Source organism: Elaeis guineensis, chromosome 6 (genome assembly GCF_000442705.2).
Source record: "Elaeis guineensis isolate ETL-2024a chromosome 6, EG11, whole genome shotgun sequence".
Lineage (NCBI taxonomy): Eukaryota > Viridiplantae > Streptophyta > Magnoliopsida > Arecales > Arecaceae > Elaeis > Elaeis guineensis.
In genome coordinates, this window is record NC_025998.2 from 106,204,228 (window position 1) to 106,220,119 (window position 15,892).

At 37.2% G+C, this 15,892-nt stretch overlaps 1 long non-coding RNA gene across 1 annotated transcript; it reads right to left on the reverse strand.

Moving 5' to 3' along the window:
- Positions 1 to 1,467: 1,467 nt before the first annotated feature.
- On the reverse strand, positions 1,468 to 6,816 carry LOC140858361 (uncharacterized). The gene is made up of 5 exons (XR_012141923.1): positions 6,677 to 6,816; positions 3,036 to 3,144; positions 2,350 to 2,440; positions 1,738 to 2,042; positions 1,468 to 1,639 (listed from the first exon to the last, which is right to left on the reverse strand). It is a non-coding gene; the product is annotated as an uncharacterized lncRNA (long non-coding RNA).
- Between the last annotated feature and the right edge of the window lie 9,076 nt (positions 6,817 to 15,892).

Sequence of the window (15,892 nt, forward strand, 5' to 3'; positions counted from 1 at the left end):
CAGACGGGCTTTATAGGTCTCCACCTTTCCGTCTGCACCCCTCTTCCTTTTGAAGACCCATTTACACCCAATGGGTTTAACCCCTTCAGGTGGGTCAATCAATGTCCATACATCGTTGACCTTCATGGACTCCATTTCGGATTTCATGGCTTCAAGCTATTTTTTGGAATCAGATCTCTGCATTGCATCCATATAAGTGATCGGATCCTCATCATTCTCACTGAGTTCGATGGGATCACCATTCTGGATTAAGAAACTGTAGTATCTGTCTGACTGATGCGGTACTCTATTGGATCGTCTTAATGGTGCAGGTACATTGGGCTCCAGATCTGATCTAATCAAATCTGACTCAGGTTTAGCTATTGGTGTTGGTCCTTCTACCTATTGAACTTCATCAAGTTCAACCTTAGAGGCAACGGTTCCTTCACCAAGGAACTCCTTTTCCAAAAAAGTTGCCTTAAGGCTGACGAACACCTTTTGTTCATCAGCATGGCAGAAAAAATATCCTTTGATCTCTTTGGGGTACCCTATGAATGTGTATTTGTCAGATCTAGGTCCAAGTTTATCTGTAACTAACCGTTTGATATAGGCCGGGCATCCCCAGACCCTAAGGTGTGAAAGTGCTGGCTTACATCCTGTCCATATCTCATATGGTGTCTTAATTATAGACTTACTTGAAACCCTATTTAACAGATAACAGGTCAATTCGAGTGCATATCCCCAGAAGGATATCGGCAAGTTGGCAAAACCCATCATGGATCGGACCATGTCTAACAGAGTCTGATTTCTCCTTTCAAACACACCATTATGCTGTGGTGTTCTTGGAGGAGTCCATTGGGAGAGAATCTCATTCTCTCCTAGATATGTAAAAAAATTTACCAGAAAGGTATTCCCCTCCTCAGTCAGACTGAAGAGTTTTAATTCTCTTCCCAGTTTAGTTTTCTACTTCACTTCAAAATCGTTTGAATATTTCAAATAAATCCGACTTATGTTTCATCAGATAAACATATCCATATCTGGATAGATCATCTGTAAAAATGATGAAGTAGAAATATCCACCTCTAGCACTTGTGCTCATGGGCCTGTGTACATTAGTATGTACTAGGCCCAAGAGCTCAGTGGCTCTCTCACATTTTCTAGTAAAAGGTGACTTGGTCATTTTACCAAGAAGATAGGACTCACAGATTGGAAGTGATTCACAATCACTAACTTCGAGGATTTTTTCTTGAGTCAACCTGTTTATCTTGTACTTGTTTATATGACCTAGCCTACAGTGCCATAAGTAGATATCTAATACACTATCTAATCTAGGGTGCTTGCCAGTAGAATAGACTACGTTAACAGGTTGTGATAACATATACACACCATTGTTCAAATGTCCACAAAAAATAGTAACACCATTCACAATGATATTACAAACTTATTTCTTTATTAAAATTTCATAATCATTTTTGATCAGAAGGCCTACAAAAATAATATTTAAAAAGAAACTGGGACAGAAATGACAATCATTAAGAATAATAGTATGGGACTCAAATACAAGTTTCAAGATTCCTAATGCTAGAACTGGAACTGGTCTTCCATCTCCAATGTTCAGGAACCTCTCATCTTGCTTGCATCTCCTACTGACCTGCAACCCCTACAACAAATTGCAAATATGGTAAGGGCTACCAGTATCTAATACCCAGTCAGTTATATCACAAATAGAGAAATTACAAGGAGTTATCATATAAATACCTTACCCAGCAACAGCTTGCTTCTTTCTCTGTCTATTCAAATCTCGGGAGGCAATGTACTGAGGACAGTTCCTCTTTCAGTGCCCCCACTTCTTGCAAAAGAAGTATTCAGCTTGACTCTTATCGGGCTCGATCTTTCTGGTCTGGCCCTGCACTGATGTCCCAGCCTGAACTTGTACTTTCTTTACTTTCTTCTTTTTGTTCTTCTTTCCTTTCTCAAAAGGTCGAGAACTAGAAGACGAACCTCCCACTAAGTTCACCGACTCTTTGTGGAGTTGGTGATCCTTCTCAAAGTTTTGAAGCAATCTGAATAACCCGTGGTAGTTTACTTTAGGCTATGTCATGTTGGAAAAGGTGCAGGATTTCATGCATGAATTTTAAAATAATTTTGAAATATAATGCATTGAAATATATAAATTAAATAATTTAATATATAAATACATATAATCAAATTATTAAACCCTATAATTAGGACCTATAACATGTCATATTGTATTTATAAATAAAAAAATAAAAGCTTTGGTATTGATCAAATCAATATCCTAGATCTAAAACAGTTTTAGATCTAAAATCTAGATCACATCTAGATAAGAGAAGAGATCAGATCTCTTACCTTCATGCGGGTCAAGAACTCCACAGTTGATTTACTTTATTGCCTTTGGAGTCACACACGCGTCCGGCCTCTATAGGTGATCCACATGAGGCTGCAACAAAATCAAAGGTTCGTCAAATGAAGATCCACTCGAAGTGCTAGCTTCTTACGAATCCCTCTGGATGGTTAATCTAAAAAATATTCTTCGAATCTCTTGGACATTCCATGAGATGAAGAATATGAGGAGAAATGAGTGAGAAGTCAAATCCTTTGACCTCCCTAAAATCTGAAATAATATGTAATATAAAAAGGTCCTAAGAGAAGATAGATCTTCTCTTTCAGTACATCAAGGATTGATGTCCTGAGAACATCTCTATGCTAAGACATGAGAAGACCTTCTTCTCTAGATACTTTTCAAATTTTCAGATCTTATGATATCAGATTTTTCTTATAGAAAAATCTCATGATTTATGGAGAAGAAAAGTTTGAAAAGAAACCTTAAGAGAAGACATTCTTTTCTTCTTCTTCTCTCATCAAAATATGATCAGATCATGTCCAAAATTAGATCACCATGCCCCAACTCATTGGAGCATGGATCCACCACACCATTCCTCTTTCTCCCTCAAATTTTTATCATATAAAAATATAAAATAAAGAGAGAATAATCTGAAAAGAAAACAATAAGAGAAGACAATCTTCTCTCTTACCTTTTTGTTTCTACAAGACATCAACCTTTGATCTCTTGATTGAAGACTCTTCTCCAAGAATCTTGGTGCCTCAAACCACCCATGCCATCCTCTTTCTCCTCTGGTTTTTCTATCAAAAAACTATAGATTTTAGACTCCTATATCTTCTCATATGGGACGGCAACAATATAAGAGGTAGATAAGGTCATTTTCTTATTATCCATGTATTATCTAACTTGTGTGTGTATTTTACACTTAACAGGCTGTGTAAATATTAAATATCATTTTCTTATTATCCATGTATTATTGTAATATTATTCATAATAATATCACAATAATCTTCCTTTATTAATGAATGATGATCATCTTTGGCCAAAAGGCTAACAAAGATTACATTCATCATAAATAATGGACAATAGTAACAATTACTCTAAATGACAATATTTGAAAATAAGCTCTATAATTCTTAAAGTTAGGATTGGAATAAGACTTCCATCCCTAATATTCAAGAATCTCTCACCATTTTCAAACATTCTACTTACTTGTAGTCCTAGCAATAAATTGCATAAGACAATCAGTATCTAATACCTAGGTAGTAGAATTACATAGAAAAATTTTAAGATGTTATTATATAACATCCTTGATGAGCAACTCTTGGTCCTTTCTCTTGTTCAGCCTATTATGGTCAAGGAAAGCAAGACAATTCTTCTTCCTATGACCCTGCTTCTAACAGTAGAAGCAACATGCCTGATTTGGATCAATTTTGGACTAATTATTTTGACTGGACTAAGAAACCCCAATACGAACTCATTTGTATTGCTGAACCAAATTTAACTTTCGATACTAATTATCGAAGTTGGGTCCCATAAGTCATCACTATCTAACAGCGATTGGAGTAATTAAGGTTTAGCCTTATTTTGAGAAAAGAGAACAATGACCTAATGTATATGAATTATTTTAAGCCTAGAGATTTGAATTTTAGTCTCAAGATTCTCCTACTATTTTATTCAAATTGATAGCCTCTACCTCCAATTCAGAGAATTACTTTAATTTTTTAGTAGATATTAGAATCCACATAGACTACACACAAGCCCAACTTTGGTCGGCCAATCCATCTGCATCTACAGGTAGGTTCATTAATCAATTATTTCTTCAAACAACTTCTAGTAATTTAATTTTTCTCAGAAACTTAATCAGTAGGCTTTGGCCTCCATTGTAAGAATCCAGTTAGGTCCAACCATTAACATGACCATCCTTGGTGTATCTAACCAACGAATGATTAAGTCTAACTTTGGTTGGCCAACCTAACTACCATTAGAGAGTCACTTCTAAGTCATCATATGATAGGTGATAATTTCATTAGTCAACAAGCACTAGGCCTTTGGGTCTGTAATGATTATTGAGTTAATGGACTCATTATCAAACACCTTAATGGGAGGCTATAACTCAGTTATCTCCATAATTTTATCATTTTAAGGACCTAATAATTTTAGAAGATTTAAAATTATTAGTGATTTAAGGATAGAAAGGATATAGATCAATTTGCTCCCACTGACTTCATCAAGTCAAGTCCTCCCACTGACTTCTCAAGTCATTAACAAGGACTAGGATTAAATTTGGTCCATGGGCACCTAGATCAGTCTCACTGAATGAAATCAGACTCACTGATTTCCTATGTGACATGGGTTAGAATGAATCAATGAGCAACCTAATCAAGATCTGATTAACCACATTGGCCAGGTAAGTATGATCGGTGGGAGAGTTTGCCAAAGCTTGCCTTAGACACCATAAGAAATGGTCAGGTAAGCGGGCTTCCAATTAAAAACCACCGATCAGGTTTACCTTAGACACCAACTGGTTTATCAGTTTTGATTTGGTTTGTCTAAAGACTCGGGCTTAGCCGCTGAGCCACGATCAGTGTCCATTTGTTAGATATATGGACTTTGATCAACTACAACTATTGAAGTAATCTATAGGAATGACCTAATCCTAATTAACTTTTAATTAGGTTTGATCAATTTTTTAACTTAATCCATATTTAATCTAACCCTAGGTCTAACCTAGTTAATGACCTGATCAAAGCTAACCCATTACCCTTTAACCCTTGTTTTATGAAATTGTCTTAGGATCTTAAAATCACAAACCTAGATCCTAAACAATCACTTAATTCTTTTAATTAAGTTCATGGCTGAGGGTTAGGGTTCGGCATTTTGAAATCTATTTTCAACTTTTGAAAGGTTTAATACAATCTAATATTGTTTCATTAAATAGGTCGACTCATTTCAAAAATGGGTTGGCTTATTTCACTAACAAACACTAATTGTAGATTAAAATAATTAAAATCAGTTAGAAATATAATTCAACCAACTTTTTAGTCGAGCTGGCATGCTGGTCGAGCCGGCTCGATTTTCAGGTGAGCCGGTTCGATTAGCAAACAGAACCTTCACAAGATCCTGTTCTTGGCTGATTTTAATCTATGTACATTACATAAAATTTTATGAAATGAAATATATCTAATCTAAAATATTCATGATAAAATTTATTTAAATCTTTTAAATTTTCTAGATCGTAATGTACCAGGACAACCTTTGCATTGTAAGGGGTTACAGCAGGACAACCTACAGTCCATGCGATCATTATTTTATTTTTAGATTTATTTATAAGGAAATCATGAACATGTTATAAAAAAATCTAGATGCTCTGATATCACTGTTAGAAAAGGTGCAGGATTTCATGCATAAATTTTAAAATAATTTTGAAATATAATACAGTAAAATATATAAATTAAATAATTTAATATATAAATACATATAATCAGATTACTAAATTCTATAATTAAGATATATAACATGTCATATTATATTTATAAATTAAAAAATAAAAGTTTTGATATTGATCAAATCAATATCCTAGATCTAAAATAGTTTTAGATCTAAAACCTAGATCACATCTAAATAAGAGAAGAGATCAGATCTCTTACCTTCATGTGGGTCGAGAACTTCATAGTTGATTTACTTTATTTTTTTTAGAGCCGCACACGTGTTTGGCCTCTACAGGTGATCCATACAAGGCTGCAACAAAATCAGAGGTTCATCGAATGAAGATCCGCTCGAAGTGCTAGCTTCTTACGGATCCCTCCGGATGGTTAATCTAAAAAATATTCTTTGAATCTCTTGAATATTTTATGAGATGAAGAATATGAGGAAGAATGAGAGAGAAGTCAAACTCTTTGACCTCCCTAAAATTTGAAATAATATGTAATATAAAAAGGTCCTAAGAGAGGACAGATCTTCTCTTTCAGTACATCAACGATAATGTCCTGAGAACATCTCTATGCTAGGATATGAGAAGACCTTCTTCTCTAGATATTTCTTAAATTTTTAGATCTTATGATATCAGATTTTTCTCATAGAAAAATCTCATGATTTATGGAGAAGAAGAGTTCTAAAAGAAACCTTAAGAGAAGACCTTTTCTTCTTCTTCTCTCATCAGAACATGATCAGATCATATCCAAACTTAGATCACCATGCCCCAACTCATTGGAGCATAGATCTACCACACCATTCCTCTTTCTCTCTCAAGTTTTTATCATATAAAAATATAAAATAAAGAGAGAATAATCTGAAAAGAAAATAATAAGAGAAAACAATCTTCTCTCTTACCTTTTTGTTTCTACAAGACATCAACCTTTGATCTCTTGATTGAAGACTCTTCTCTAAGGATCTTGGTACCTCAAACCACCCATGTGATCCTCTTTCTCTTCTGGTTTTTCTATCAAAAAACTACAGATTTTAGACTCCTATATCTTCTCATATGGGATGGCAACAATATAAGAGGTAGAAAAGGTCAAGAGTCCTAGTTAAAGAAGGAACTTATGGGGTGTCCAACCCTTGGATGCCCCCTCCCTCATTAATTTCATAGAGATCAGGATAAGATGCTTAAAAGGGATGACAAAATGATAGGATAGGCTTGGGAGAAGTTGGCGCAAGAGAGGAGAGAAGAGTCCTTGTGAAGAGGGACTCTTTCAAAAAAAGAATAAGCCTAAACCACTTTCCATAATTAACCAAATCACTTTCCACATTAAACCAAATCAAATCTGATTCAAATCTCTAGAATAAGTGGTGTGAGATAATATTTCTTGAATATGGATATCATAGAAAAATATCTGAAAATTAATTAGTGGGCGTAGGCTTGAGATTTCTTAGGTGGTGCAAGAGATGATATGGAATCCTAGTCTAACTAGGATTCTTATGTAGATTAGGTCAAACACTTTGAAACCAATCTAAATTAATTACAACCTAATTAATAGTGATCTTAGTCTAACTAGAAGTCTAATTAAATCAGATTAAATAATATTTAATTTTAATTTAAATCCTAACTAAATTAGGAATTAGGTGCATACAAGTCCTAGTCGAACAGAGACTTGTTCTCCCTTGCAATTGGCTTATCTAATAAACCAATTAGACTTAATCCAATTAAATCTAAACTAATTCTAATTGAATTAAATTTAATTAGACTTGATCTCAACCTAATTGCTCAATTAGATTGAGCCAATTAGCAATCCAATTGCTAATTGATCCTCCTGCAATACTTACATTAGGTCAAACATCAATCACATTGATCGTTTAACCTAAGAATGATTCTCAATCATCGATTAACTATCTGATGAAGGAACCAGATCTAGGGTTTCAGGGTTAGATCTTGAAAAAGAAGGTTAGATCTTGAAACTTTTTCAAGATCATACAGCGGAAGACTAAAATAAATCAAAATTTATTTTCTAAGATCAAAAAATCTCTAGATCTAAGATCCTATTACATGATTATTACATGGTATTAAATGAAAAATTAAAATATATAAATATAGCATGAACTACATGTTGATCATATCAACATGTTTCTATACTACATCTAATGTATGTATTAAACAATAGATCAGATCTATTACCTTGCAAGTTAGACGTTCTAACCTTGTTGATCTGGGCTTGAGGATGATGTTGCAAGCCGCACACGCATCCGGCCTCTAGGAGTCATCCACACGAGCCCACGAATCTCGATCAGAAGTCCTGCTTCAGGAAATCAGCACAGTATGCTAGTACTGCGCTGATCCTTCTTTGATGGTTGATCAGGTGCCTCCTTCTTCTTGATTTGGACTCTTCCAAAGATAGAAAGTAAAAGGAGGAGTTTCAGATCTGAGACACTCTTAGGAAACTCAAGATGGAGGGAGAAAAGATATGAAAACAAAAATCCAAGAAGAAGACCCTCTTCTTCTTCACGTTTTTCTCTCTAGACACCCAAACTTGTGTCTTTTATATCTCCATGACCCAAAGGTATTTCTCTCTGATTTTTGGATGGCACAAAGGTATCTCAAATTTCTAATATTTTCTAAAATTTTACAAAGAAACTCGTCTTATACAGAGAGATATGATAGAGTCCTTGTCTAGGTCAAACACCTAGTCAAGGCTTATCCAAACATGACAAGTTAAGGGATGCCCAACTCTTGAGTACCTCCTTCATATTTTCATGTATGGATCAACAGAAAAGGGTGCACAATGTAGCTACGAAAATTCAAAAAAAAATTTGGATAAATTCGATGCAAAATTGAAAGAGTTTTGGATTTCTAAAACTCTATCTCATAGAATTCGAAATCCAAACTTATTCCTTTTAGATTTGATCCAAACCACCTTCCATGTAAGAAAGAAGAGAGGAGACCTTTTGTGAACGTGGGAGAGATCTGGGAGAGGGCTTTTGTCACACAAAATAAGTGGAGATTGGTGTTGAATAAGAGAGAGGGCGTGGAGAAGGATTATGTGGCGCAAGGTGGAATCCTAGTCTTACTAGGATTCTGTCTTATGACTTGTTTTAATTTGGTTTCCCAAACCAAATCAAATCAAATTAGATCAACCCAATTAAAATAGGTCTTAACCCAATTAAGAACCTAATTTAATCAGATTAAATTAGATTTAAATCTGATTTAATTTTCTAATCAAATTAGAAATTAGATTGACCCAAGTCCTAGTTGAACTAGGACTAGTTTTTCCTTGCACTTGGCTTATCCAATAAACCAATTGGACTTGATCCAATCAAGCCCAAAATAAATCTAATTAAATCATATTTAATTAGACTTAATCTCAGCCCATTGGCTTAATCAAATTAAGCCAATCAGCAATCGAATTGCTAATAGATCCTCCTGCAACACTTGCACTGGGTTAAATGTCAATCATATTGTTCATTTAACCCTAGAACAATTCTTAATCGTTGATCAACCATCTGATCAGATCATGAACTCTAATGTGTGTGACCTCATAGGTCCGAACCTAAGCTGGTAGCATAGGAATAAATTTTTATACCAATCGAAGTGACCATCTAGCAATGGTACCCGACGATCGGATAGGTCGAATGTGTAGAACAACATCCTTAGAACCCATGCGGATATAGTTTTCATATAATTTATCCCCTTGACCAAAATGATCATAGGACACCCCAGAGTTTAACTGTCAACTCTGATCAGGTTGTCCACATTGTATTTCAAAATATCAAATCTATCTGATGGATTACCCTGGCCAAGGTTTTGCTAAATTGAAATACAGCGACTCATTCTTCTCCAACTCTTGGAGTGGTCAATCCCATCTCGATCACACTCTGACTTTGCAAGTACTTGACTATGCCCAGAAGCCTTCCGTCCCTGAATTAAAAATTCAGTTAGTCCAGTACCAAAGCACAGTGAGTTGCTTGCAAGTCACTGAGGCGATCTCAGGTCTAAAGGACACTTATACCTATATCCCATCATAGATATTCTCGACAGTAGAATACTCTGGAGTTGGTCACATTCAATGATGATGTACCCTTATACCTCACCTGTATGCCATACCAGTGTCTCCACACTCCTTGGTTAAGAGGACAACCAACCCATATGGCCTACAGCGACCTATGCTCGATAGAAGCTGTCGTCCTTATTAACAGCCTATCATTTGGTCGTGAACAGTTTTAAGGACTAATCAATAAATCCTCTCTTTATCGAACTTAAATAGTCCTAAGGACTTCATCATAACAACGGAGTTCATTAGAAGATGAAAGCTTATGATGAAAATGCCAAATATATTTTATTTATTAATAAATCAATTACAATACTTGGTTGCTCAACCGTCAACAGCTTGATGATTGGCTTTTTGGGACACATTTCCCAACAACTCCCACTTGTCCTAAAGCCACTCGGCACAGTATCTAATACCCATCTTCGACTTGTGGTTGTCGAACTCCTTTATTGCTAGGGCTTTAGTGAAGGGGTCAGCTAGGTTCTCCTTTCCGTCGATCTTCTGAAGGTCGACATCACCTCGATCCACGATCTCTCGGATCAGATGGAAGCGGCGCAAGATGTGCTTCGTCCGCTAATGTGCTTTGGATTCCTTCACCTGAGCTATGGCACCAGTGCTGTCGCAGTAGAGCAGGACTGGACCATCGAGGGAGGGTGCTACTCTGAGCTCGTTGATGAATTTTCTCAGCCACATAGCTTCCTTCGCGGCATCTGATGCTGCGATATACTCCACTTCACAAACAGAGTCTGCCACAGTATGCTACTTGGAACTCTTCCAGCAGATGGCTCCACCATTCAGAGTAAAGATATAACCCGACACGCTCCTGCTGTTATCATGGTCAGATTGGAAGCTGGAGTCTGTGAACCCCACAAGTTTCAGATCTGACTCGCCATAAACCAACCATTGGTCCTTAGTATTTCTCAAATACTTAAGGATGGCTTTAACCACTTTTCAGTGATCTTCTCCAGGATCAGATTGGTATCTACTCACTACTCCTAGTGAGTATGCCACATCTGGTCTTGTACATATCATGGCGTACATGATAGATCCCACGGCTGAAGTATATGGGACTCTACTCATACGCTCTCTCTCTTCAGGAGTTGTCAGATAATCCTTCTTAGAGAGAGAAATTTCATGGCCTATCGGTAGATAGCCCTTCTTGAAATTCTCCATGCTGAACCTCTTCAGCACAGTGTCTATGTACATGGACTGGGATAACCCAAGCATCCTTTTAGATCTATCCCTATAGATCTTCATCCCTAGGATGTAGGATGCTTCACCCAAGTCCTTCATGGAGAACTGTGATGACAACCAAACTTTTATTCCCTGTAGTGCGGGGATGTCATTCCCGATTAAGAGAATGTCATCCACGTACAAGACAAGGAATACCACAACTGGACCATTTGCCCATTTATAGATGCAGGGCTCTTCTCCATTCTTAATGAAGCCATACGTTTTGATCACCTTATCAAAATGCATGTTCCAACTCTGAGAAGCTTGCTTCAGTCCATAAATGGATCTCTGAAGCTTGCACACCTTGGACTCATCTGTGGATGTAAACCCTTCAGGTTGTATCATATACACCTCTTCAGTCAGCTCTCCATTCAGGAAACCTATCTTTACATCCATCTGCCAGATCTCATAATCCAGATGGGCAGCTATTGCAAGCATTATCCGAATAGATTTGAGCATTGCCACAGGGGAAAACGTCTCGTCATAGTCAATACTATAACGTTGATGATACCCCTTGGCAACCAGACGGGCTTTATAGGTCTCCACCTTTCCGTCTGCACTCCTCTTCCTTTTGAAGACCCATTTACACCCAATGGGTTTAACCCCTTTAGGTGGGTCAACCAATGTCCATACATCGTTGACCTTCATGGACTCCATTTCGGATTTCATGGCTTCAAGCCATTTCTCGGAATCAGGTCTCTGCATAGCATCCATATAGGTGATCGGATCCTCATTATTCTCATCAAGTTCAATGGGATCACCGTCCCGGACCAAGAAACCGTAGTATCTGTCTGGCTGATGCGGTACTCTACCGGATCGTCTTAATGGTACAGGTATATTGGGCTCCGAATCTGATCTAATCATATCCGACTTAGGTTCAGCTATTGGTGTCGGTCCTTCTACCTGTTGAACTTCATCAGGTTCAACCTTAGAGGCAACGGTTCCTTCACCAAGGAACTCCTTTTCTAAAAAGATTACCTTAAGGCTGACGAACACCTTTTGTTCATCAGCATGGTAGAAAAAATATCCTTTTGTCTCTTTGGGGTACCCTATGAATGAGCATTTGTCAGACCTAGGTCCAAGTTTGTCTGTGACTAATCGTTTGACATAGGCCGGGCACCCCCAGACCCTAAGGTGTGAAAGTGCTGGCTTACGTCCCATCCATATCTCATATGGAGTCTTAATTACAGACTTACTTGGAACCCTATTTAAAAGATAACAGGCCGATTCGAGTGCATATCCCCAGAAAGATATCAGCAAGCTAGCAAAACCCATCATGGATCGGACCATGTCTAACAGAGTCCGATTCCTCCTTTCAGACACACCATTATGCTGTGGTGTTCCTGGAGGAGTCCATTGAGAGAGAATCCCATTCTCTCTTAGATATGTGAGAAACTCACTAGAAAGGTATTCTCCTCCTCGATCAGATCAAAGAGTTTTAATACTTTTCCCAGTTTGTTTTTCTACTTCACTTTGAAATCGTTTGAACATTTCAAATGAATCCGACTTATGTTTCATCAGATAGACATATCCATATCGGGATAGGTCATCCGTGAAAGTTATGAAGTAGAAATATCCACCTCTAGCACTGATGCTCATGGGCCCGCATACATCAGTATGTACTAGGCCCAAGAGCTTAGTAGCTCTCTCACCTTTTCCAGTAAAAGGTGACTTGGTCATTTTATCAAGAAGACAGGACTCACAGGTTGGAAGTGATTCACAATCACTGACTTCGAGGATTCCCTCTTGAGTCAACCTGTTTATTCTATTCTTATTTATATGACCTAGCCTACAGTGTCATAAGTAGATATCTAACACACTATCTAATCTAGGATGCTTGCCAGTAGAATAGACTCTTATCAGGCTTGATCTTTTTGGTCTGGCTCTGCACAGATGTCCCAGCCCGAACTTGCACCTTCTTAACTTTCTTCTTCTTGTTCTTCTTCCTTTCTCAAAGGGTCGAGAACCAGAAGATGAACCTCCCACTGAGTTCACCGACTCCTTGAGGAGTTGGTGATCCTTCTCAAAGTTCTGAAGCAACCCCAATAATTCGTGGTAGTTTACTTCAGGCTTTGTCATTCTATAATGAGTGAGGAATGGGAGATAAGACTTGGGCAAAGAGTTCAGTATTGCATCTTTCCTAAGCTGCTCATGCAAGGGAAAGTCAAGCTTGCTCAATCATTCTATCAGCTCGATCATGTACAATACATGATCAGTGACAGAGGCACCATCCTGCATTTTGGTGTTGAAGATGGCACAACTAGTCTTGTGCCTCTCCACGTCATCAGGTGTGCCAAAGGCATCCTCCAACACTTGAAGCATGTCCTTTGGCTGAGCCGTCTCGAATCTGCGACTGAACTCGTCGCTCATGGTAGCCAGCATGATACAGCGCATCGTGGTCCAGTCATTGAGCCACTTCTGGTAAGTGTCTCTGACTGTTCCACGTGCATTGGCAGCTGGCTCCTCAGGTGTAGGATCCATTATCACATATAGGATCCGTTCATGCTCCAGGACTATCTTCAACTTTCGGTACCAGCTACTGAAGTTGGATCCCACCAACTTATCATTGTCCAACAATGATCAGAGCGATAGGGAAGTGGCCATATTTGCACAAAGGAGAACCATAACCTAATTAGTAATTGATTCATTAAACCTAAAGATTTAGACTTTAATCAAAAGGTTTCTCCCACTATTTTATTCGAATTGGTAGCCTCTACCTCCAATTCAAAGAATTACCCTAATTCCTTAGCGAGTACTAGAATCCACTTAGACTGCATACAAGCCCAACTTTGGTTGGCCAACCCATGTACATCTAAGGGTAGGTTCATAACCAATTGTTTCTCTAAACAATTTTTAGTAATTTTAATTTTGCCCCAGAAACCTAATCAGTAGGCTTTGGCCTCCACTGTAAGGATCCAGTTAGGTCCAACCATTAACATGATCATACTTGGTGTATCTAACCAATGAATGATTAAGCCCAACTTTGGTTGGCTCACCTAACCACCATTAGAGAGACACTTTCAAGTCATCATATGATGAGTGATAATTCCATTAGTCAACAAGCACCAGGCCTTTGGGTCTGCAATGATTATTGAGTTAATGGACTCATTATCAAACACCTTAATGGGAGGCAATGACTCAGTTATCTCCATAACTTTATCATTTTAAGGATCTAATATTTTTAGAGGATTTAAATAATATAGAGGATGAAGTCAGATGAACCAGCTTATCATGATCCTCCCACTGGCTTCACCAAGTCAGCTTAAGGGAGACCAGGGCTGGTCTAGGAGCACCTAAATTAGTCACACTGATTTACCTAGCTGACATGGGTTAGCTCGAATAGTCAAGTGATCCGATCAAAACATAATTTCACCAAGAGGCCAGGTAAGTTCGATCAGTGGGAGGGTCTGCCAAAGCTTGCCTTAGACACCATCAGAAATGGCCAGGTAAGCGGGCTCCCAATTAAAAACCACCGGTCTGATTTACCTTAGACACCAACTGGTTTAATTAGTTTCGATTAGATCAACCTAACAGTTCGTGCTAGACCGCTTAGCCAAGAATCAAGTCCATTTGGTTCTCGTTAAAGACATGGACTTGACCAACTACAACTATTGTAATTGATCTAGAGAATCCTTGACCTAATCTAAGACAACAATGATTAGATTTAGTCAATTCTCTAATTAAGTCCATCTTAATCTAACCATAGGTCTAACCTAATTAATGGACCTAATTCTTGCTAACCCATTAACCCAATGTGTTATGATTTGTGTCTTAGGTTCTTCAATTCACAATCCTAGAACCTAATCAAACAACTTCTTAATTCTTAATTAAGTTTTGGGCTGAGGGTTGGGTTCGGCTTTTCAAAAAATAATTTTCATATTTGTAAAATAGTTTACAATATGATTCTACCAACATATTGTATGTTTGATTCATAATCAAGATGCAAGTGAAAATAAACATGAAACTACTTAGATCTAATCTAAACAGGTTCATGTAATTGAACAATTTCAACTTTAAATAATTTCTTGCACAAAAATTATTAACAAAGAGATTTTATTTCAGATTTAAACATCTTTTAAATCTGATAAATTATAAATTTAATCTAGATCATATCTAATAAATTTATGATTAAAGATAGATCTACACAAACTAGGACAACCTTTGCACTGTAAGGGGTAAACCTTACAGCAGGACAACCTTGCAGTTTGTGATTGATCTAAAATTTTAATTTCAGATTTAATAATCAGATTATAAATTAGATCTAATCTAAAAAATAATCTAAGCATGTATAAATAATCATGTAATAAAGAACCTAGGCTCTGATACCAATTGTAGGAACCAGATCTAGGGTTTCAGGGTTAGATCTTGAAATTAGATCTTGAAACTTTTTCAAGATCATACAGCGGAAGACTAAAATAAATCAAAATTTATTTTCTAAATCAAAAATCCTAGATCTAAGATCCTATTACATGATTATTACATAGCATTAAATCAAAAATTAAAATATATAAATATAGCATGAACTACATGTTGATCATATCAACATGTTTCTATACTACATCTAATGTATGTATTAAACAATAGATCAGATCTATTACCTTGCAAGTTAGACTTCTAACCTTGCTGATCTGGGCTTGAGGATGATGTTGCAAGCCGCACATGCATCCGGCCTCTAGGAGTCGTCCACACGAGCCCACGAATCTCGATCAGAAGTCCTGCTTCAGGAAATCAGCACAGTATGCTAGTACTGCGCTGATCCTTCTTTGATGGTTGATCAGGTGCCTCCTTCTTCTTGATTTGGACTCTTCCAAAGATGAAAGTAAAAGGAGGAGTT